Source organism: Brachyhypopomus gauderio, chromosome 19 (genome assembly GCF_052324685.1).
Source record: "Brachyhypopomus gauderio isolate BG-103 chromosome 19, BGAUD_0.2, whole genome shotgun sequence".
Lineage (NCBI taxonomy): Eukaryota > Metazoa > Chordata > Actinopteri > Gymnotiformes > Hypopomidae > Brachyhypopomus > Brachyhypopomus gauderio.
In genome coordinates, this window is record NC_135229.1 from 15,829,825 (window position 1) to 15,853,479 (window position 23,655).

Here is a 23,655-nt window from a genome sequence, read left to right on the forward strand (position 1 = left end):
CCCATGGCATTCAGTCACCTAAAAACAGCAATCATGCTTTTTCCAGGTCGAAGACCAGAATACGTTACAGAGGAAGTATTAATGTTACATTATGTGCACATTAAGGTATTAAACGACACTTAGTAATCATCAGCTATCTTACACCTCCAATCAACGCAGCAGGATGTTCATTCTACAGGTTCCACAAATGGGAGATATTTTATGTTTGGAAATAGCTATTAATCTATTTTTGACGATCATTAATAAACAATAATAATGCAGTGGGCCTAACTGTAAGCTTGTGACAAGGCTTTTGGTTTATTGCAATGAATTTTCAATTAAGATTTTAATGTTTTCTAACCTTTACGATTATTGTTTATCTCTATTAATTTAGGCTATTATATGCATTTCGAGCCATATTTTAAATTTTAAATAATTTTCATACCCAGGTATGGCTTCAGAACCCAGGGAATTATGTTCATTGAAGCCCATTTGGGTGGAAACTTGAACATGTAAATGATTCAGGAAAGAACAAGCCTTACTATGCACAGATGGAGGCTGCAGCATAGTAATATTACAGTTTCATCTGGGGGGGGGGGGGGGATTTACTGCCCCAATACCCCTCTCACTGGGCTACCAACTTGTTACCCCTCCACATATATATATATATATATATATATATGGGCAACATCTGGGCGGCCCGAGTGATTGCAACCTGCCAGTAATTTACTGTGAAGTTGGACTTTACAATCAAATACTGTAAAATAATAATGGTTGTAATGTGTTCATCATAGAGATAAACAGTAAAACAGTTGTTTTTAAAATGATTCACCGTAAATAGGTTTATTTTGAAATGTTGTTAATTTTACAGCGTATTATTGTAAGCTGTAAAAAGTCATTTTCCGTAAAAAGAACAGTTCTAAATGATGAAATTTACGGTTATCAAAAAAGATCACCATTGTCACCATTTTTTTTACGGTGAAGTTCTGGCAACCACAGCTGCCAGTCTTTTACCGTAAATTTAACGGATTTTTTTTTACAGTGTATGGTGGGTATGGTGCATATGGGCCTTGTGTCTAGTACAGATTAATATATGGTACACAATTTAAGGTTAGATAGTTTAGTTAATTTCTCAGCATGGATTTTGGAAACCAAAGATGGAGTTAAAGATTACCAATACAAAGGATAGCAATAAATATACATAATCTCTGATGTATTTGATATGAATTGCATATTATTTCAGTTCAAATTTTTACTGAGGATTGAAATGCTGGACAATCTTTCTTCTCCGAGGTTCACCTCGGGAGTAACACTGCAGTCGAAGCCTACAATACCAGTATCATCACTCCGACACGGAATGAAAACCTGGCGTTCATCACAAGACATTTATATTGACAATATCAACACCCAGAACTTTCATTCTAGTTACCTTATACTGAGCCTGATTGTGTAAATTGTTTGTAACTTGTGTATTCATCTGTATAATTTGTTTTGTGTAATTTGTAATTTGTGTTAACGGGCCGCCCAATAGAGTATGGGTTCCCTTTTGAGTCTTGGTTCTCCCAAGGTTTCTTCCTATTCCCCACCATCTAGGGAGTTTTTCCTTGCCACTGTCGCCTGTGGCTTGCTCATTAGGGATTTGGACCCATAGTATTGTTAACCTTGTAAATCCTGTAAAGCGCTTTGTGACAACATGTGTTGTGAAAAGCGCTATACAAATATATTTGATTTGATATTTGATATATTGTCTTCATTTCTAATACTAAAAAGAGTATAAAACACAAGTATTATAAAATACCACATTTACGGCATTTGGCAGACGCCCTTATCCAGAGCGACTTACATTTTTATCTAATTTTTTTTTTTTTATACAAGTGAGCAATTGAGGGTTAAGGGCCTTGCTCAGGGGCACCTCAGTCATGGCCTCAGGTCTGGGGATCGAACCTGCGACCCTCCGGTCACAAGACCAGTTCCCTAACCGCTAGGCCATGACTGCCCTACCACACACACACACACACACACACACACACACACACACACACACACACACACACACACACACACACACACACACACACACACACACACACATATAATATGCATGTATTCTAGATGTAGAATGTGCAATAAATTACACTCTGCTCAACACACTTCCTCTTTTTCACTTTTACACACACACACACCCAGAGAAGAGAGAGAGAGAGAAGAAAGAGAGGAGAGAGAGAGAAGAGAGAGGGAGAAGAGAGAGAAGACACAGAGAGAGAGATAAGAGAGAGAGAGGATGTTTGTGCTCCAGCAGGGCAGCTGCAGTGATGTGGGTGACGTGGTGACATGGGTGACGTGGTGACATGGGTGACGTGGTGACATGGGTGACGTGGTGACATGGGTGACTGATGCTGTCAGCTGGGTTGCCAGAGGAAGGAGGTGCCGGAGTTGTGAAGTAGTGCTGTTATCTACCTGGTCCACTCTAAAACACACACACGCACACACACACACACACGCACACACACACACACACGCACACGTGTGAGTTCCTGCTTGTGCCTGCGTGTGTGTTTCCCTGTGTATGTTCCTATAGCAGTAGCAGGACATTTCCTTTAGCCAGAAATGAATGAACCTGTCATTAAACTTCTCCAGATATCCTCCATCTTCATTGTTCCTTTTCTAGCATCTATTCTATGATGACTAAATGAAAATCTCCATGGCACCATTTTAAATGTTTATTTTGGATGTTTGAGATAAAAAAAATCTATTTAATGTAATTTTACATTTAACTAAACATAATGGAATCAAAGCAGCTAAAGTGCACATGTGTGTGTGTGTGTGTGTGTGTGTGTGTGTGTGTGTGTGTGTGTTAATAAATTGTTTTCCTCATGCTTCTCTTTTGCTAAAAATCAAGCGAAATAAAGCAGTGGATTCTCAGAACGTACAACAGTAAATGTTCTGAATATGCCTCTACAGGTGTTTGTGCATATGCTTTCTGATGACCGCAGACAAACTGTAATCTTCTCTCTCTCTCTCTCTCTCTCTCTCATACACACACACACACACACACACACACACACACACACACACACACACACACACACACACACACACACACACACACACACACACTTTCCATTTAATGAGCTGTTAGCCTTAACTAAACGGTGAGTGTTAATCTGGAGATAATCACAGTACTATCACTGCTGCTCTTTTTCTACATCCTTCTGGAGTACGCCATCTTTTGGACATAAATGGTACTGCACAGCAGGTTTGGTGGTTATACAGTACACCATACGATGTTACCTCAAAGTAATGTCCATCATCATGGCATTTCATATCAGTGTTGCGCCACAGAAAGTCTCAGCCCTGTGTGTGTGTAGAAGAGCCGTAATGGGAGAACAAGTGAGATCCTGCAGTGGAGACTCCGCCACTCACACTACGGCTACAAGAAGCACTGTCTCTTATTTCACCTTGTACAGAGTGTCACACATACAGCTTTAAAATAACCACAGACAGTGGTAGCTCTTCAAGGCTCTGTGACCTGTGAACCTTATGACCTGTGAACCTTATGACCTGTGAATTCTGGCTCTGGGCCTTTTCCCACTTACAGTAGGTCCAGGTCCTGGTCCTGGTCCTGTCCCCGTCCCGTCCTGTCCTGTCCTCGCTCCATTGAGTGTTGGGCAGGAGGGACACCGGTGTGCACCCCACCCTGCGTGTCTTCTAAACGAGAATGAAGGAAGCATGTAGAGGCCAGATGTTCTGGATAGTTCTGCAATCTGAAGTTGTTCACTAATCTGTAATGCTGATGCTGCCAGAGGAGACGAGAGGAAGAACAGCACAGAGTTTGAGTTTGACTCACTGGATAAGACATTTTGTAAGGAAGCATGTAGCAGGAAATGTATGCTGGCAGCACGTGTGAAGGACCAGATCTCTCCCTTTATTGGTAATACAAATACATTTTTTATATTTATTTCAAGAACACTTTATAACACAAGACAGGACAACATTACGCACTAACAGCCACTAGCGTAGAAATGCTCCTTACCCACAAAGCTCCACAGCCTCCAGGGCAGCTTCTAGCACTGAGATCAGGCGCAGTACAGAGTACTGTCTCTCTTCTGCCCTGCACACAAACTCTCTCTCACACACAGTCACATAGTATGGTTTTGTTTTTTTTTTTCTGTATATCAATATATTAAACCTTATGCTGATTATTCACCGCCTTTGTATTTGCATTAAAATATGCAGTGAGGAGAAATGCGGAATACAACTGTCACCTTAATGTTTAACTAACGTGGCACTTCAGTTCTGCTGGGTTGTGTTTCTGCACCATTCAGTGTACACACATGGTGAGGCCAACATGAAACTATAACTTGCCTTCAGGAATATTTCTATTTTCACATTTTTTGCTTGTCTTGATCATTAAGACCAGGTAATCATCTCTTAGAGATCTTTGGTTTATCTTATGACTATACTATTCACACTGGTCTAAACTGTGGGTTTTGTTGGAGGAGCTGAGCTATAATAGTGCTGTCTCACAGGCTCAGAGTTTGGGCCCGATCGACACGGATCAAGATCTCAATTGTGTTTCAAAGTGTTTTAAATTATACTAAAAAGATAATGAACACAGAACGACTGCTGGAGAAGACAGAAGTGCTTAGCAATATACTTTATTTAAACTTTATGCTTTATATAAAAAACATATATGCATTTTCTATAAACCAGTATTTGTGTTTTTTCATACAACTAAACAGCACTGTACATTCAAATATATCTTTTTATTTCTTGGGCACCTAAGAACACACATTTTAATATTTTAATAACAGAGCTCCTGCAGGCTTCTTCATTCTTATTGTTCTTTTTTTCTTGTTTAGGTGTCTGAAAATATGTGACATTCGTTAGCAGGAGGGAGTGCACGCTGAGGTCATGGTGTGAAGGTCATCAGGGGTCGCTCCACCCACAGACCCGCTCATGCCGAGCCCCTTCCATCTCCAACCGGCTGAGGCTCCAGGTCATAACCTTTCCGTCACATCCTGCAGGTCCTGAACCCTTTGATTAGTGCAGTATTTACATATGACCCAGCTCCGCGGGCTGTGCTATGTGGCACATGGTTGACAGGCTGTAAATATGTTGGCCTTTTGCGTGGACCATAGAGCATCACTGCTGTTGCCGTGGCGTCCAGGAGCTGGCTGCATCAGCTTGTGCTGTGCAGGTTGTGAGTGCTGAGCAGGGGGAGTATTGTGCAGGGGGAGTATTGTGCAGGGAGAGTATTGTGTGCGGAAGTCGCAGGCAGATGTAGCAGCAGCCTGGCTGGTCCTCTCCCGCCCTCACAGGTCAGCGCTGGACCAACAGCCCCACAGCAGGTGAAGCCTCAAGCTCACGCAGCGTAATTACGGGGTAGACGTGTGTGAGCAGGAGGAATAAGCAGCTCGGTTATGGAGCGCGCCTGGGCTCCCGTTCCCACTCACACAGATTAAGCGCACGAGAGCGAGAGGTGACGGCTGTGCCCTCCAGCCAACAGCGGCAGCAGAAAGACATCACTCCCACAGCTGTGAGTGACAGAGAGCTGGAGTGTGTCATGCTCACGCAGCCTGCAGGCCTCCCTGACACTCCTGTCAGGTGTCATGTTGCCAGCAGAGAGCTGTCAATCAAAGCTCACTTGACTCCAGTCCCACACCATGAGTGCCGCTCTCATGTTCAGACAGTGCCACTTCCCCACAGGCCTGTGATCATCTCATCACCTGGCAGACTGCCTGCAGCACACACACATCTTTACCCAATTACAACCCGAGCACTAGCATAGCCCTTAGGAGATTTTTATGAGAGTGTATCCCCACACAGTTCACTAAATGACAGCCAGCCTGCATTATAATGTATCAATAAAGAGATTTACTGCACAGGACTCAGACACAGGACTGTGCAAGAATGCACACACATTTTTCCCTTTAATATGGAAATTGAATTCAAAATCATGTAGAATCCAAAGTGACAGAAACAGTGTGAGAAGGATCTTCAGAATATTTCACCGTATTAAAGACCTGCACACGCAAGAGCATCAGCAAGCAAGAAAAGCAAATTCTGAAAACAACTGATCCAGTAGAATTACAAATAAATACACACACGCACACACACACACACGCACGCACGCACACACACACACACACACGCACGCACACATACACACACACACACACGCGCACACACACACACACACGCACGCACACATACACACACACACACACACACACACACACACACACACACACACACACACGTGCACATCACGGACTTGTGCTAACGGGCCGACCTATGGAGGATGGGTTCCCTTTTGAGTCTTGGTCCTCCCGAGGTTTCTTCCTATTCCCCACCATCATAGGGAGTTTTTCCTCGCCACTGTCACCTTTGGCTTGCTCATTAGGGATCTGGACCCATAGTATTGTTAACCTTGTAAATCCTGTAAAGCGCTTTGTGACAACATGTGTTGTGAAAAGCGCTATATAAATTTGACTTTGACTTTGACATGCACACACACGCACTCACACTCACGCGCACTCACGCATACACACACATGCACACACACACACAGTCACTATGAGGATGTAAATAAAAATGTTGGGACTGCTTTAATCTTTCTTATATATAAAAGATAAAAACATTTTTTTTTTTAAACTAAAAAAAATTCATAGTCATTCACAGTAACAGAAAATGTGCAATGGCACGTGTTTACCATCAGGGAAAACCACTGAATCTGAATCTTTACTAATATTTACTAATGTATTCACTAATGTATAAGCCTACATCTCAGAAAAGAATGAGTCAGGTACAGAGAACAGCACAGCTAAAAACACACACACCTAAAGACACACACACACACCTGCACAAGCACACACATCTGCACAAGCACACACACCTGCACAAGCATACACACCTAAAAACATACACACCTGCACAAGCACACACATCTAAAAACACACACACCTGCACAAGCACACACATCTAAAACACACACACCTAAAAACACACACACACCTGCACAAGCACACACCTGCACAAGCACACACACCTAAGCACACACACATACTTGCACAAGCACACACACGTAAACACACACACACACCTGCACATGCACACACACCTACACAAGCACACACACCTAAATCACACACACCTAAAACACACACACATACACACACCTGAACAAGCACACACACCTAAACACACACACACCTAAACACACACACACCTGCACACACACACACCTGCACAAGCACACACACCTGCACATGCACACACACCTAAACACACACACATATCTGCACAAGCACACACACCTCACATAGAAGGAAAGAAAACTATCAAACATTTCATAAACATCATAAAATTTCTTGATGACATTTTTGGGGTGTAATTATAATAACCTGACGAGAACACAGGCAGAGGAAACTCCCCTGAGGGAGCAGCCCCGTGGGCACAACACAGACACTGAAGACGTTCTCTGGACGTGTGACTTTGGATGTCCCATAGACATCTACAGACAGATGTCCACAGACTCCCTCTCAGTCTTACAACATATCATCAATTGCAAAATAACAATAAATGTTATACCCTTATTAAAGAATCTTTGCAATGGTGGAGAGCCACGCTGACCCATTCGATTAAACAGTCACACAAGCCTACGAAAGCCTGACATAATAACGGCAGAACTTGGTATAATTTGGAAGACAATCAGGTTATTTTTTCTGCATATAAGAACTGTGTGACAGAAATCTGATGGTGTATCAGCAGCTGGGTAGAAACATGTTTGGTATTCTTAAAGTGAAGATGTCTCGCAGGCCCTAACGTGCTCAGAAGCACACAGCATGGCTCATGGACAGGAGACTGAAGATGAGATCCACACATGTGCTTATGCCGCTGTTACAAATACACAACCCCAGCCCTACCTGACCACCATCAGTGTTATTCCACTTATTCCTTCTGCAACAACCATCACAATGTGATCTAATGTGATTCTGCACCAGGGATTTAGTAACAGCAGTGAGGCACTCGCAGCTTTGAGAGGAAGGTGTTCTACATAAGAGAAAGAGTACCAGCGCCCTCTGCTGCCACCTTAATGAAAATATTAATCTAGCATTGCGGTACATAATCTCTACAGTCTATACTGTAATTTATGATGCATTGTGGGTAAGACTAACAAAGGAACCAAATTGTCAACTAAGAATTTTGCTCCTGCACAATGGTGCTGGGTATGACAAATAGGGGCTGATTCAGACCCAGCTGTTTTCTCCACACACACACACACACACACAAAAACAGTTTTCAGCAAAGAATAAAAAAGTATCAATGTTTTTTAGCAACAAAAAGAGGAAAATCATATGAAATTATTTGTACACTCTTACTTAGAGTAATTATTCTACCAGAACAAAACTGATATACTGAGGTAAATGCCAATTCACAGTGTCAGTGTTTTATCTCCAAACAGTGAAAAATTCCCCTTTTAACATTATTAACATAAACCATTTTATCCCTTAAAACAGAAGCACTCTGTGTGTTGGAGAGGTTGGTGCTGTTGTCAATTCAAGGTGGTGATCCTTCGGATGGGCTCCAGAAGGTCAGAGGTCACACAGGGTACACACTGCACCTGGATCTTCCAGCTGATTATTCTAACACTGATGCGTCTCACCTGAAGACATCCAGAACACAATGACATTAGAGATAAGGCTTCATAACGGCCAGTTAAACCTGCAGTTCCACAATTAATGTGTAGAATGGGTCTGTGGTTTTACAATGTATATGATTATAATTAATGTATAGAGTGTGATTTTACAAAAAGAGTTCTGGTTTTATACCGTTTTTGACGACTGCTAACGTGTTTCCCAATACTTGTGATACATTGTCAAAACTCTAAACACAGCAACACATTTACCTCACACAAATAGCCAAATAGTTAATATTGTGTTCAACAGCGCATTTTCTTAACTAAATAACAACTCTGCATTTCACAGTGCAAACAAAGTTTTCTCTTTACACACCAACTTTTTTATAACACAGCAAACCTGGTTCAGTATCCAATCATTCTTTCAAACACTAGCACATATTCTCTATTCGAGATGAACAATGAACATAGTCAATCACTGCACAACCACTGTAAAAAAACTAACATTTGATGGCAATACAGAAACAGTATTACATGTAATATTTTACTCTCTCCCAGCAAACAACAGACATTTTACAGTAACATCTGTTGTTTTCTTAGTCAGTTCATTTTTACTGTAATCTGCTTCATTTGGACGTGTGCATTTTTGGCAACATACTGTCTACACAATGAGAGATATTTACTGTTAGGTACTATATGGAATGTAGATTAGACAAAAAAGGAGTCAGTAACAGTTTTGCAGTAGGTAAAGGGTATATTTTACTGTATTAGGGACATTACTGTAAATTGTGGCCTAACCCAAAAAATAATTATCGTAATTGTAAACATAATTAGCCATGGTCCCATATGTGTAAAAATACACATATACAAAAAAAGCCACACAAGGGGGAAAAACAAAACTGGACAGTCTTATTATGTGTAATGTAAGTGGTCTTCAGCATTTGGCCTGTTTCATCCACATCATGTTTCATCCACATCACATCTGATGTTGGCCCTTGCCATGCACCTGGGATAGAAAATCTTGGTATGTCTTATTCACCCCTGGCAGTCTTCAGCTGAAATGTCTCTGCAGCCGGGATTCATTGCATCCAGGAGGGACATTTGGTCATGGGGCCGATGATCATACACCTTCCACCTCCAGACTGAAAAAAGTTCCTTAGTGGGGTTGAGGAAAGGTGAGATGGGCGGGAGGAAAAGGGACATCACTCTTGGATGGTCTATAAACCAGTTTGTGATGACATGAGAATGACAAAATGCTACATCGTCCCATCACAAATGTCCTCGTGTTTCCTCCCACCTGTTCCCTTTCTGCTTCTGGAACCAGTTGTTGGTAGAGTTCATTCAAAAACGAAAGGAGGTCACTGTTATAGTGACCAATCTGGCATTTGTGAAGGACCAAACCAGCACTTGAGATTGCAGGACAAATTGTTATATTTGCTCCTCTCTGACCGGTACATTACTGTACATCATTTTATTTCATTGCTCTATATGTGCAAAAATTTAAGCATTATAAAAACATGTAAAATGACTGCATTTTGTGCCATAACAACATCTGGCTAATAAAAGAAAAAGATTAATATGGGCAAAAGAACACAGACATTGGACAGAGGAAGATTGGAAAAAAGTGTTATGGACAGATTAATCAAAGTTTGAGGTGTTTGGATCACACAGACGAACATTTGTGAGACGCAGATTTATGTTATGGTCCTTTGTGCAAGATAGCTCGTTCTAAAAGGACGCAACATAAATAACCAAAACATCACACAGCAAGGTTCATTCATACATGGTTCTTTTATCTTATTTGTGTTGTAATGTCCATATTCCATTTCCAAGTACAATCATACATCATTCAAATGAATTAACTCAGAGACAACATCGAACGGGCTCGTGCCAAAATAACAACCAGAACAAGCTAAAGCCCTCCCCCGCTTTAACTACCCTAAACCAAAAGAAATAAACAAAAACACAATTCAATCGTCCCTAACTCCCTATTCTCTCACCAAAACAGGAGAAAACGACGATTAAAATAAATAGGCACTTACCCAAACCAAAAATACAAATGAAACAACTACGTAGAAAAGAACATGGACCCACAAGGTCTGATATGTCTGTAATAACTCATAAGGCGCATTAAAACACCTAAGCAGCTCTTAGCGCCTCGAGTATGGAGTAGCTATATCTCGAGTCAGCAGTAAACGTACAAACACAAATCAGAAACCAGAGACCTACTCTACACGGCCTTGGCAATGTAACATCTCGTAAGGTGCGTTAAAACACCTATCTAGCTCTCAACGACCGTAGTAGGGAGTAATATCTCAAATCGGTATCAACCCGAACATACACAAAACCACAATTCAGAACCCCACTGTAATGCATTGGTTAAAGAGGACCGCGTGGTGAATTGACAAACAATACACCACGGGCCACCATACGAAAGGCACAGTCTCCTTAAAACGGGGAACCAATTACTAAACAGCCAATCCCGTTGTTCCGTCTTCAGCAGCACCTGTCTTCCATTTCGTCTCCAAACTCGCCCTCCAGTGGAAAACCTGCAAAAGAACACGCTAGCACACAACAAGCACTCCAGGCACGTAACACAGAACAACTGAAAAGATGCTGGATGAGTGCCTGACACAATCTGTCAAACATGGTGGAGGTAATGTGATGGTCTGGGGTAGGGCCGGCGCCAGAACATATACAGTGAGGGTGCGTCAGAAAATTTCGGGGGGGCAAACGTAAGTTGTTGAGCGGGGGGGGGGGGGGGGGGGGGGGGGGGGGGGGGCGTGTAAAATTTGCGTATTGTGTAGCGATTGTTGTAAAATAAATGGGTCTTATTTTTTACATTGAGGGGGCGGGACACCTCGCCTGAGGGGGCGACGCCCCCATTCGCCCCCCCGTGGCGCCGGCCCTGGTCTGGGGTTGCTTTGGTGCTGGTAAGGTGGGAGATTTGTACAAGGTAAAAGGGATTTTGAATAAGGAAGGCTATCACTCCATTTTGCAACACCATGCCATACCCTGTGGACAGCGCTTGATTGGAGCCAATTTCATCCTGCAACAGGACAATGACCCAAAGCACACCTCCAAATTATGCACAAACTATTTAGAGAAGAAGCAGGCAGCTGGTGTTTTATCGGTAATGGAGTGACCAGCGCAGTCACCAGATCTCAACCCCATTGAGCTGTTGTGGGAGCAGATTGACCGTATGGTACGAAAAAAGTGCCCATTAACCCAATCAAACTTGTGGGAGCGGCTTCTGGAAGCATGGGGTGAAATTTCTCCAGATTACCTCAGCAAATTAACAGCTAGAATGCCAAAGGTCTGCAATGCTGTAATTGCTGCAAAGGGAGCATTCTTTGACGAAAGCAAAGTTTAAAGTAGAAAATTATTTCAAATAAAAAAAAAAACATTATTTCTACCTTGTCAGTGTCTGGACTATATTTCTATTCATTTTGCAACTCATTTGATAAATAAAAGTATGAGATTTCAGGGAAAACACAAAATTGTCTAGGTGACCCCAAACTTTTGAACGGTAGTGTGTATATATATATATATATATATATATATATATATATATATATATATATATATATATATATTGTGGCGTGGTGTGGAAGAGAGAGGCCGCAGGCAAGTCCATCCTCAAAGAAAGACAGGCTTTATTTTTTATATCACCAACAGGAGCTTTAATTGAGCTTAGACTTGTACGTGGAACACAAGGTAAATCACAGGTGTACTGGTATCACACACTGACGGAGGGTAAACTTAGGAGAGACACAAATACATAATGAAAACCAGGATAACTCGACTAACAATGTGCATAAACACTAATTACTAATAACATTACATAGGCATAAACATACATGAACACAACACCGTTGGAGCCGAAGAGGCTCATGGGTACTGGCGTCACTCTCCGGTATATATATATATATATATATATATATATATATATATATATATATATATATATATATATAATTATAATATATATATATATATATATATATATAATTATAATATATATATATATATATATATATATATATTATAATTATATATATATATATATATATATATATATATATATATATATATATATATATATAATTATATATATATATATATATATATATATATATATATATATATATATATATATATAGTGGGCCAGTCTCCCGGGCCACTTTTTCTCCCCAGTCCGCCCCTGGATAAGTGAGTAAGTAAAACAATGTAGATGTAACGAACTGGCGGGGCAGGTTGGACGCAGATGCAGATTTGGAGTTTTAATCAAAAGAACTAACACAAAATAACAAACTATTACAAAGAACTGAGGTGACAAGAACGGCTAAACACAAAGAGCATGTACTACAAAGATCATAAACAACAAACCAGAACTTACAACCAGAAACTATCTCTCACAACTTACTACTGCTGACTAGGGTTGCAACGGTATGAGATTTTCACGGTATGATAACAGTCTCAGAAAATACCGCGGTATCACAGTTATCACGGTATCACAGTTAGTTTGTATATTATTAAAAGATACACCGACCCTTAAAGAAATTACAAGTTATTTTTGTTCAATTAACTATTTATTGTAGAAACCTGGAACTATTGTATACAAAATGTGTCCTTTAAAAAAATAAGCTGTACACATGTTTATATAAATACTGCAAAATTAGAGAAACCTAAATCATGGATTTCAGTACAATTATTTAAGTTTAAATTATTTAATATCTGATAAACTCAGCCTGGGTCAGTGTCTGATCAACAACTGTTGTAAACGTCCGTTGTACTGCCAAGTTGGAATATAACCAGATACTGCAGGAAGAGAGGATTTATTTCTGACATCATCACAATAGAGATTTCTATTTTAAGGTTTTCACACCGAGTCTGGTTTTAACATATCAAAAACAGGTACGTTAGAATTTGAACGCATGTAAATTAATAGCGTCTTTCACATCCAGTGAAAGCAAGGACCATAAAAAGCTAGGTTTATACTTTCACTAGTGACCGTAGCACGCGACTCCGCACAGTTCTTTTGTCTTACGTTAACAAATACGAGCCTCTTTTAATTCCAGGACGAAACATGAGAGAACGTGAAGACGTTAAGATTGGGCGTTTTGGAAATAAACAACCATTAAATAATGTGATGAAAAAGCGAATTATTTCGAGTATGTGTATAAATATTTAACTTAATTAAGTTTAAGGTGCTGGGAAATATTGAAACGGACCTTTAAAGTGACGTACAAGTGCTTTAATTCCACCTTTTAAACGTGTATGAATCCTGCAAACGTGACTTTGTTCATTGCGCTGAGGCGCAGCGCGCGCAAAGTTACAAAATTCGAGAGGTGCACGACCTCGCGAATCGACAGCGCGCGAGACCCTCGCGCACGGGCGGAGCCACCGCGATTACGTCATTTTCGCCACTGATTTTAGTTTAGCTTTTTTTTTTGTTAAAAAATGTGTTAAGTCTGATGCACTTTCTGCCATTCTCACTGCTGTGTGCTGAGTAGCTGAACCGGAGCGGAGTTGCGCATGCGCGGGTCAGTTTCTCCGCTGGCTTGCTTTTTACCGGTAATAAGCAAAAGCACACGGTATGATAACCGTGCATTTTAATACCGTGGTATACCGTGAAACCGGTTACCGCTGCAACCCTACTGCTGACATACAACTTACAACATTCAATAACCCACCACCACAGAGACCAAACACAGGGCTTAAATACATCAACTAAACAAGGTACTCAACAAGACACACCTGATGGTGATAACGAGGGGCAGAGAACACGGCAGGGGTGTGAAAACAGAGACAACTAGGAATGTCAAAATAAAAGACACTCAAAACCACAGAGAACAAAACAAAAGACAAGCACTTCACAATAGTGCATACAGCTCAAAATTCATTGTCAGTGAAGAAAATGTCCACTTTTTTGTAGCAGTGCTGATCAAAAACCGGGTCGCAGTGAAATGACATGCCGGCCCTTGGGTTTAGAAGGTATGCAGTAATGGTATAAACACCAATTTATCTCTGTGAGGCAATGCTACACATTTCCGTGTAACGTCTGATGAGTTGGCACATTTCAGTTCATCCAGTAAGTGAGAGACAACATAGATGTTGAGGAAGTCTGAGCCAAATGGATACTCAAAAAAAACTGACCGCTCCGCATAAGCTCTGTATAACACACAGATTCCGTCAGAGCACGCCACAATATTACAAATGACACAAACTTCATCACCAATAAAGAAAATGTTGTTTCCTCTTGAGATTTTAATTGTCCACTTTTCTGCAAACATCTCCTGGTATTGTCTTTTCACTGGCAGAATACTCTTGATTAAAAGTGTTCCAACAAAGTGTGCTTTCTTTAGATGGATTTCTGGTTTTGTATGTTTAGGAGTGTTCTGTTGTTCTGATACCCTTCTCAGAATCTGCTGGAGAGGACAGTGTGCTTTTCTTACAAACTTTTTCAGTTTATGAAGAAAATTCTCAGGAAAAGGAAAGGCTGATATGTTGTCAGGACATCCATACAACATAACATCTTGTGGAATATGAACCAAACCATGTACATTGTAAACAATTTCATTTTCAAATGTAAACAATTTCAAACAAATGTGGGCTTATAAGAATAGAGATGGCAGCAGTAAAAAGCATGAAGTTGTTGTACATATTAACATCAATCAAAGAGGCCAATTTCACTTAGTGACTTCGGTCGTCTGGCAAATTCCACTGGCACATGGGAGCGCATTTCTCTCAAATGGTCTGAAATCCTGTTAACATTCTTAGATGGTAACCTGGTTGTTAAACTTTCGGAGAACCCCCAAACAGACAAGATGCATATCGTCCAGAGGGAACTGAGATATCATGCCTACTCTACATCCTTCAAAAGCATGTGGTGCTCCTCATCATGTCTTTGTTCAAATGACTTATCTGTCCTAGGTCTGAATAAGGGGTATGTCATTCTTCCATTTATACGCTGCCCAGGCTGTTCACATTTATCACACCCATGATAGCCATTATGTGCCTTCGTGTTCTTAACAAACGATCTGGCAGGTGTATCGCAAATCACTGTATCTAATTTGAGAAAAAAACGTTTTCCTTTGAAAGTAAAACCTTTCTCTAGGTTTTGGAGCTCCTGAGTGAAATCTTTCATGAACTCAGCAGAGGAATCAGGTTTTCTTGTCCCATAAAAAAAAACAATTACTACTGGTTCTGTCATCTGATGGCTGATTAACAGTCCAAGTATTGGCCAGAGCTGCATGCTGGAGCTTTTAAATAGTTGCATTCTGTCTACATTTATTTGCAGCATCAACATACAGTTCTCAGTAACAGCTTGTACAATCTCAGTTAGTGTTTTCTGGAGTGAATTCAAAATACCAAAGTAATGGTACAGTCTGCCACATTTTTCCTCAATTTGATAATGAGTTTTTGTTCTCAAAAGAGTACGTGCGTCTTTCGGTAGGCTTGGATGGTAAGGTCGCAACAGGCTCAAGAGAGATGTGAGTGCAACAAGAGACACTCCAAAATGTAATGCCCAACTGCTTAATTGATCCCCAATACTGGTCTCTCGATCAAAACAGTCATTCTCAGACTCGGATGAAGATGCACTCCGGTCATGGCAGGTTGCATGGACACCACTATCCCAACCATGTTGAATGGACTCCATATCCTCCCAGCTGTTTATTTCTGTCATTTCACTTTCTGAATCTTCTCTGTCTCTTCTTTCAGTTTCATTACTTACATTGAGCTCTTTACCTGACTCAACTTGTTTTAGAATTGTTGCCCTTCGCTCAGTCATATCCTCCATTATGTGATCCAGTCTCCTCTGGACATCCCTACGTGCTCTTCTGCGAATAGTGCAACTCGACACAGCCTTGCTCATTGGTACACAGAAAGACTAATCCAGTACCAGAAACTCTAACAGTTTTGTATCAGTGCTGAAAAAGTAAAGAGAACTTAAACAGCCATTAGATAATAGTGTGTTGGGGTGTGACAATGTCATAGGCTACTGGCTACTGATGAAGAGTGAGAGGATGAATGACACATTTTGTGCATGAAAAAGATGAGCTACAGTCTCTAACTGTACCTCCACAAACTCTAGCAAAGCATATTTCTGTCCAAAACGTGTACACTGCTTAAATACCCCAGTAAAGCTGCTGTGTCAGATACATGCATGTGCACGCTAGTGGAACTGACTTCCACTGACAGTTAAAGATACAATTTTAGAAATATGAGGTTTTTGTGCAATGACAATAAACTTCATACATATAAACTTCTGACATATATTTCCAATGTTCAGGAAAATAGTTAATGCAGTTTCAGAAAAAGAGAATAATGAGCCGTACCTTCAATCTGCAAACTCTCTGTTCTCATCAATGCTTTCTTTTCTGGCCTCACAATAGTTGTGAAGTACAAAACATGCATAGATGACAAAGGGAAGGTCATTAAGGTTTATGTCCATTGCCCTTCTCAGTGCTCCAAACCTGGCCTTTAACAGCCCAAAAGCACACCCTATTGTCATTCTTGCTTTACACAGGGCTAAGCTGTGTAAAGTACAATCACCTGCAATTCAAGATACAATCTGCCCAAAACACAAGTAATGATTAACTGATTGCATGTGTACTGTGACGCTCGCAGGAAGGAGGCACGACAAGCGTCGCAAGGTGCAACACAAAAACATTTATTAAGACTCGGACGTGTAAGCTCCGGGCAGAGCGCGAGCACAACACAAACGCACTCACACTGACACAAAACTTTAGACAAAGACGAGCACAAGACATTGCGCGAACGCACATTAAATAGGTGATTCACACATACCCGCGTGATCTCGAGACAAGGCACAGGTGCGACTACGAACACGCTCACAAACGAACCACACCCACGGAACTACAAACATGGACATAACGACACACAAACAACGTAGCGGCACGCCCACAGGGAAGGGTCCGGAGCCGTAACCGTGACAGTACATCACTTTTATTACTGTACAGCTGCATTTATCACTGTGTAAAGCAAAATGTACATGTGATAGATTTCCAACAAATTTCTTCATATCTTACATATATTTTATGCAAGTGTGTGTACCTGGCACATTTACTGCTTTAGCTAATAAGCTAAAAGTTCTCAGCTTCAAGTTCAAACTCATATAGCTAGTACATATAGCTAATTTAGACGATCAATACATTTTAATTATTCTTTTAATGCTGGAAACATTTTCTGATATGGGTATTCAACAGCTTCTTGTTTGAATTGTCCAAGTTCACCCTAAATGGTTCCAGAGTGCCTCAGTAACCCGAGCAGCTAGACTGTAACTGCCACGCTCTTAAGGTACGAGGCTCAAGTGAGCTTCTTGTTCACAATATTATTTTCTAGTCCACCTTAAGATATCACACCAAAGTAGGAATCTTAAAACAACAGACCATTAAAAACAGGTTATACAAAAAAGAACCGTTCTTTAACCTCACCCAACAAACACCAAATATGACCTGAGAGCTCTACACCAGCCTTTATACACAACCAAATAGTCACTGTACAATGTAATCATGACCTAAAGACCAAACTCGCGGTCTGTCCCAAAACCTAGTGAGCTCTCTACATAGACAGGTATCCCAATTCTTAGATACCTTAAAAATGCTGTCTACTAAGATACCCTTCCTCAGCTGGTAAGGCAATTCAATGATGCAACGCAGGGCAGCACGGCACAGCTCAATTTTTTTCATCATGGCGGACGGAAGAAGGACGACCAGCGGCGAAGTCATTTTCAAATGTAAGTTATTTAAGTTTTTATAGCGTAAGTGTTGTATTTTATGGGTTTTCTTGGCATAACAGAACACAAATTAGCGATTTATTGGGTTAGTCGGTGGCCTTTTTCTAGTTTTTTATATATTGATGTGTTAGCATTTATGCTAGCGGGTTTTGAAGCGTCAGAGCACTGTTTTAGATGGGCTGATGCTAACAGCCCATCTAAAAGCGTTTTTTATCAGTCACTGTAATATTTTATTAGTTATCTTAGTTATTCCTTTCTTGTATAGTTTGTTAGCCCTGCTGGGTTAATAAGACATGTATGTGGGCTTTTTAACGTGATAGCCAGTGTTCAGATATACAAATGATTTCCACTCTTAGGGACCCGGTCAGCAATCGAAGCCTTTATAAAAGCTCGAATAGAAAGAGAGGCTCTTCACTGGGCAGAAAAACTCTTTTGATATTAATGATAATATATTCTTATTCTATTCCAGGGGTGGCCAACCCGCGGCTCGCGAGCCGCATGCGGCTCTTTGCCTGGTTTCATGCGGCTCCCCAGCTGGTCCGCGGGCTCACCCGCACAAACCGGGCGACACACTGCTACATTTTCGTGGTGTGCGGTTAGTTTACAAGCCTAGCGAGCCGCTAATACTTTTAAAACCGGCGTAGTGGAAAACACGCATTTGACTGTCTTCACAGCTAATAATTTACACTCGTTACAAAATGTTTGATTACACTCGAAGCGTTGGTGTAGAACACTGAGGTTAAAATGTTGTATTTTCCTGAATTATAAATTATATCTTAATGCCATAATTAGTTTTTTGACAGGACTATTGTTCTGGACTTGGGGCTTGCGGACAAAGTAACGCCCCAACAAGCCAGAAAAAAATGGGACAACTGTAACGTTCCAACCAGGAAGACAGAGATCCAATTGCGGATTTTAGTGTTTTTTTTTTTTTTTGAAGTGAATACGGAGTATTCGTACAGATGAGCAACACCGTGGAGAGTGTGAGGTGTATGTGTGCGGTAGTCGATGTCGAGACGGTCCGAGTTCACGCCGGGTAGACAGATGGCTGGCGGTACAAGAGGGCTAGGCTGGGAACGATGTCTGGAACGAGAGCAGAGGTCAGAACACAGGAGAGCAATCACAAGGAGATAACGCTTAGTTAGTGGCATGCCAACAATACTTCGCAACCCGGTAGTGAGAGGGGAAAGCTTAAGTATACGTGGCTATGGGAGGTAACGAGCGGCAGGTGCAAGGACTAAGTAGGTGGTCACATGCTGTTCCTGACAGTACCCCCCCCTCCGACGAGCGGCACCAGCCGCAACCGAACGATTAGACGGGGGGCGACCACGGCGACAAGGAGCAGGGAAGTTAGGATGGGCAGCGTGAAAGTCCGCGATGAGCGGGGGATCCAACACGTCCCGCGCGGGGACCCAGGCCCTCTCTTCGGGTCCATAGCCCTCCCACTCAATGAGGTACTGAAGCCCACCCCAACGCCGACGGGACTCCAGAATCTCCTGGATGAGGTAGGTGGGGCGCCCGTCGAGCTCCAGTGGTTCAGGTGGCTTGGCAAGCGACGGTGTAGTGGACATGGGGCTGTAAAACACCGGTTTGAGCAGAGAGACGTGAAAGACAGGATGCACGTGATACTGAGGGGGTAGCTGTATTTCATACGACACGGCGTTGACTCGACGTAAAACTTTGAAGGACCCAATGTATTTAGGGCTCAGTTTCATGCAGTACCGCCGTAGGTTCAAGTCGCGCGTAGACAACCACACCCGCTGACCAGGGTGGTAGACAAGAGAGGGCAGATGACGACGGTCGGCGTGGAGTCTCTGAGTGTGCAGCGCTCGCCGCAGGTGCAAGTGGGCACGCTCCCATGTCCGTGCACTGTTCCGGTCGTCTAACACAGGAATATTCGACAAGCTATTGTCCCAGGGGAAGAAAGCCGGTTGATACCCGTACACACATTGGAAGGGAGTCATCTTGGTGGATGAATGCATTAACGAATTCCGAGCATATTCCGCCCAGGGTAAGTATTTACTCCAGCTCGTCTGAGAAACGCAATACTGTCTTAGGAACCTCCCGACCTCCTGATTGACTCGTTCCACCTCGCCGTTGGACTGCGGATGGTAGCCGGAGGTAAGACTAACGGCGACTCCGAGTAATTTGCAGAATTGTTTCCATAGCTGCGACGTAAATTGAACACCTCGATCAGACACTATATCTTCAGGCAACCCGAAGACTCGGAAAACGAAAGAAAACACTGCTTGGGCGGTTTCCATGGCAGTAGGCAATTTTGAGAACGGTATCAAGCGACACAGCTTGGAGAACCTATCGACTACAACTAAGATGACAGTGTTACCTTCGGACCTCGGCAGGTCAGTGATGAAGTCCATCGCAATGTGTGTCCAGGGCCGACGCGGAATAGAAAGTGGTAGCAGTTTCCCCACAGGGAGAGTGCGAGGGGTGCGACTCTTCTTGCAGACACTACAGGCTAGAATGTAATCCCGAACGTCGTCCTTCAGAGATGCCCACCAATACAGCCGTGACAGCAAATGCACTGTGCGTGTGATGCCTGGGTGACCTGTCCCTGCAGTATCGTGTGCCAGCTGTAAGAGACGTCCCCTCAACGACACTGGAATGTATTGTTTCCCAGCTGGACAATCGTCAGGACTTGGGTCAGTGCGTAGCGCCTCTTCTTTTTCGCCTTGTAGGTTCCAACGAACTGCAGCTAGGAAACAGGTGCGTGGCAATATGTACTCCGGTTCTTTGTCTGCGGTATCTTTATCATAAAGGCGAGAGAGGGCATCAGCTTTAGTGTCCTTCGAACCGGGTCTATAGGAAACAGAAAATCTGAAACGGGAGAAGAACAACGCCCATCGGGCTTGGCGAGGATTGAGGCGTCTGGCTTCCTTAAGGTACTCTTAAGTTCTTGTGGTCAGTGTACACGATAAAGGGATGTTCGGCTCCCTCTAGCCAATGTCTCCACTGGTCCAGGGCGAGTTTCACCGCCAGGAGTTCACGATTTCCTACATCGTAATTCCGTTCTGCAGGTTGCAACTTCTTGGAGTAAAACGCGCAAGGGACCAATTTAGGGGGGTTTCCTTGACGCTGAGACAGGACCGCTCCCACTCCCACCTCGGAGGCGTCAACCTCAACCACGAAAGGAACCAGGGGATCAGGGAGGTGTAGGATGGGTGCGGAGGTGAACGCGCCCTTGAGCAGCGAAAACGCCCGGTCCGCCTCAACTGTCCAGTCGAGGCATAGATGCTGCCCCCCCCCCCCCCGAAGGAGATTAGTAAGCGGAGCGGCCACAGAACCAAAGTCTCTGACGAAGCAGCGGTAAAAGTTGGCGAAACCCAGGAACCGCTGCAATTCCTTCCTAGTCTGGGGCACAGGCCACTGCGTGACGGCTGATACCTTGTCCATGTTCATCGAGATTCCCCCCGGAGACAGTACACCCCAGGAAGTTCACGGAAGTCCGGTGGAACTCACACTTCTCTGCTTTTGCGTAGAGGTGATGCTGTCGCAAGCGTGACAGCACCGCAGCGACGTGCTGGACATGGTCAGTAGCTGACGAGGAGTAAACAAGAATATCGTCAATGTAAACAATAACGAACTGTCCTATCATGTCTCGGAATATCTCTTCCATGAACGCCTGGAAAACAGACGGGCTGTTGGCTAGTCCATACGGCATCACTAGATATTCATAGTGACCTCATGCTGTGACGAAAGCGGTTTTCCACTCGTCCCCCTCACAAATTCGAGTTAGATTGTAGGCACTCCGCAAGTCTAGCTTCGTGAATATGTTTGCCCCTCTAAGACGTTCCTGTGACGCCGAGATGAAGGGAAGAGGATAGACGAATTTAGACGTGACAGCTTTGAGAGAGCGATAATCTATACAAGGACGTAGTCCTCCCCCTTTCTTTTCCACAAAGAAAAACCCCGCTGCCACGGGCGATGTGGACGGACGGATGAACCCTTTCTGAAGAGCCTCGTCAATATACTGCTCCATAGCCAAATCCTCCGGACGAGACAAGGGGTAAGGCTTCGTACGACGTGGGAGGGGAGATCCGGGCAGTAGCTCGATCGCACAGTCCCATGGTCTGTGTGGCGGCAGGTGACTGGCGTTTTCCTTGCTGAAGATGTCGGCGTATGCCTGATATTGCTCAGGATAAGCAGTCTCGAGAGGAGAGTCGGGGCTCTCTACAGACGTGGATCGGAGAGGTAAGTGCATACAATTGTCGTGACAGTGAGAACCCCATTTCGTGATCTCCCTAGTCTTTCAGGAAACAGTGGGATTATGCAGAGACAGCCAGGGAAACCCGAGTACTACTGGATCGCGGGGTGAGGGCAGCAGAAGGAACTGGATAGATTCGATATGGAATATTCCGACTTGGAGCGTAACAGGTACGGTACATTCAGTAATCAGCCCCTCTCTGATGGGCTGACCATTTAGAGCATTTACACGCAGAGGAGGACAGACAGAAGTCGTGGGGATGTGCAAACGGCGTGCCAGACCCGCATCAAGGATGTTTCCCGCAGCCCCAGAATCTAACAGTGCTGAAAGGTGAGTAGACATGCCCCCCGACGTGATTCGTACAGGCAAGTTAAGCTGGTTGTTATGGCTTAAACAAAGCACAGGGTTGCTTACTCGTTTGTTCGTTGGAATGTCCTCCACAGCGCGCGTCGGGCGAACGGGGCAGCGATCGCGGAAGTGGCCCCTCTCTCCGCAATACAGGCACAAGCCTTCTCGTAGACACCGAGTCCTCTCGTGCAAGGACAGGGGTGTTCTGCCCAACTGCATGGCTTCCGCACCCTCACGTGTTGAATCAAGCGATGAGAGGTTCTGACGACTTGGTGCAGCAGAGGGAGAGCTCCTCCACGACGCTGGACGGCGGGTGAGCAACAGCTTGTCTACTTTGACAGCGGTCTGGACAAACTCGAACAGTGACTTTCCTTCACCGCGGCAGGCGAGCTCCACTTGTAGATCGTGCCTCAGTCCTCTACGGAACACGGTCTTCAGGGCAGGTTCGCTCCATCCGCTACCGGCAGCCTGGGTACGGAACTCCCGAGCGTAGTCCACTGCACTGCGTTGCCCTTGGCGAACCTCACATAACAAAGTGCCCACGTCTCTTCCCGCAGCCGGGTGATCAAACACGGATTTAAACAACACGGAGAACTGGGCCTCGGATTCGAGAGACGGGTCCTTGCTGTTCCAGAGTGCTGTACCCCAGGCTCCAGCTTCTCCTGTGAGGTGTTTCTCTGTCTGGAACTGGACCGGGTGATA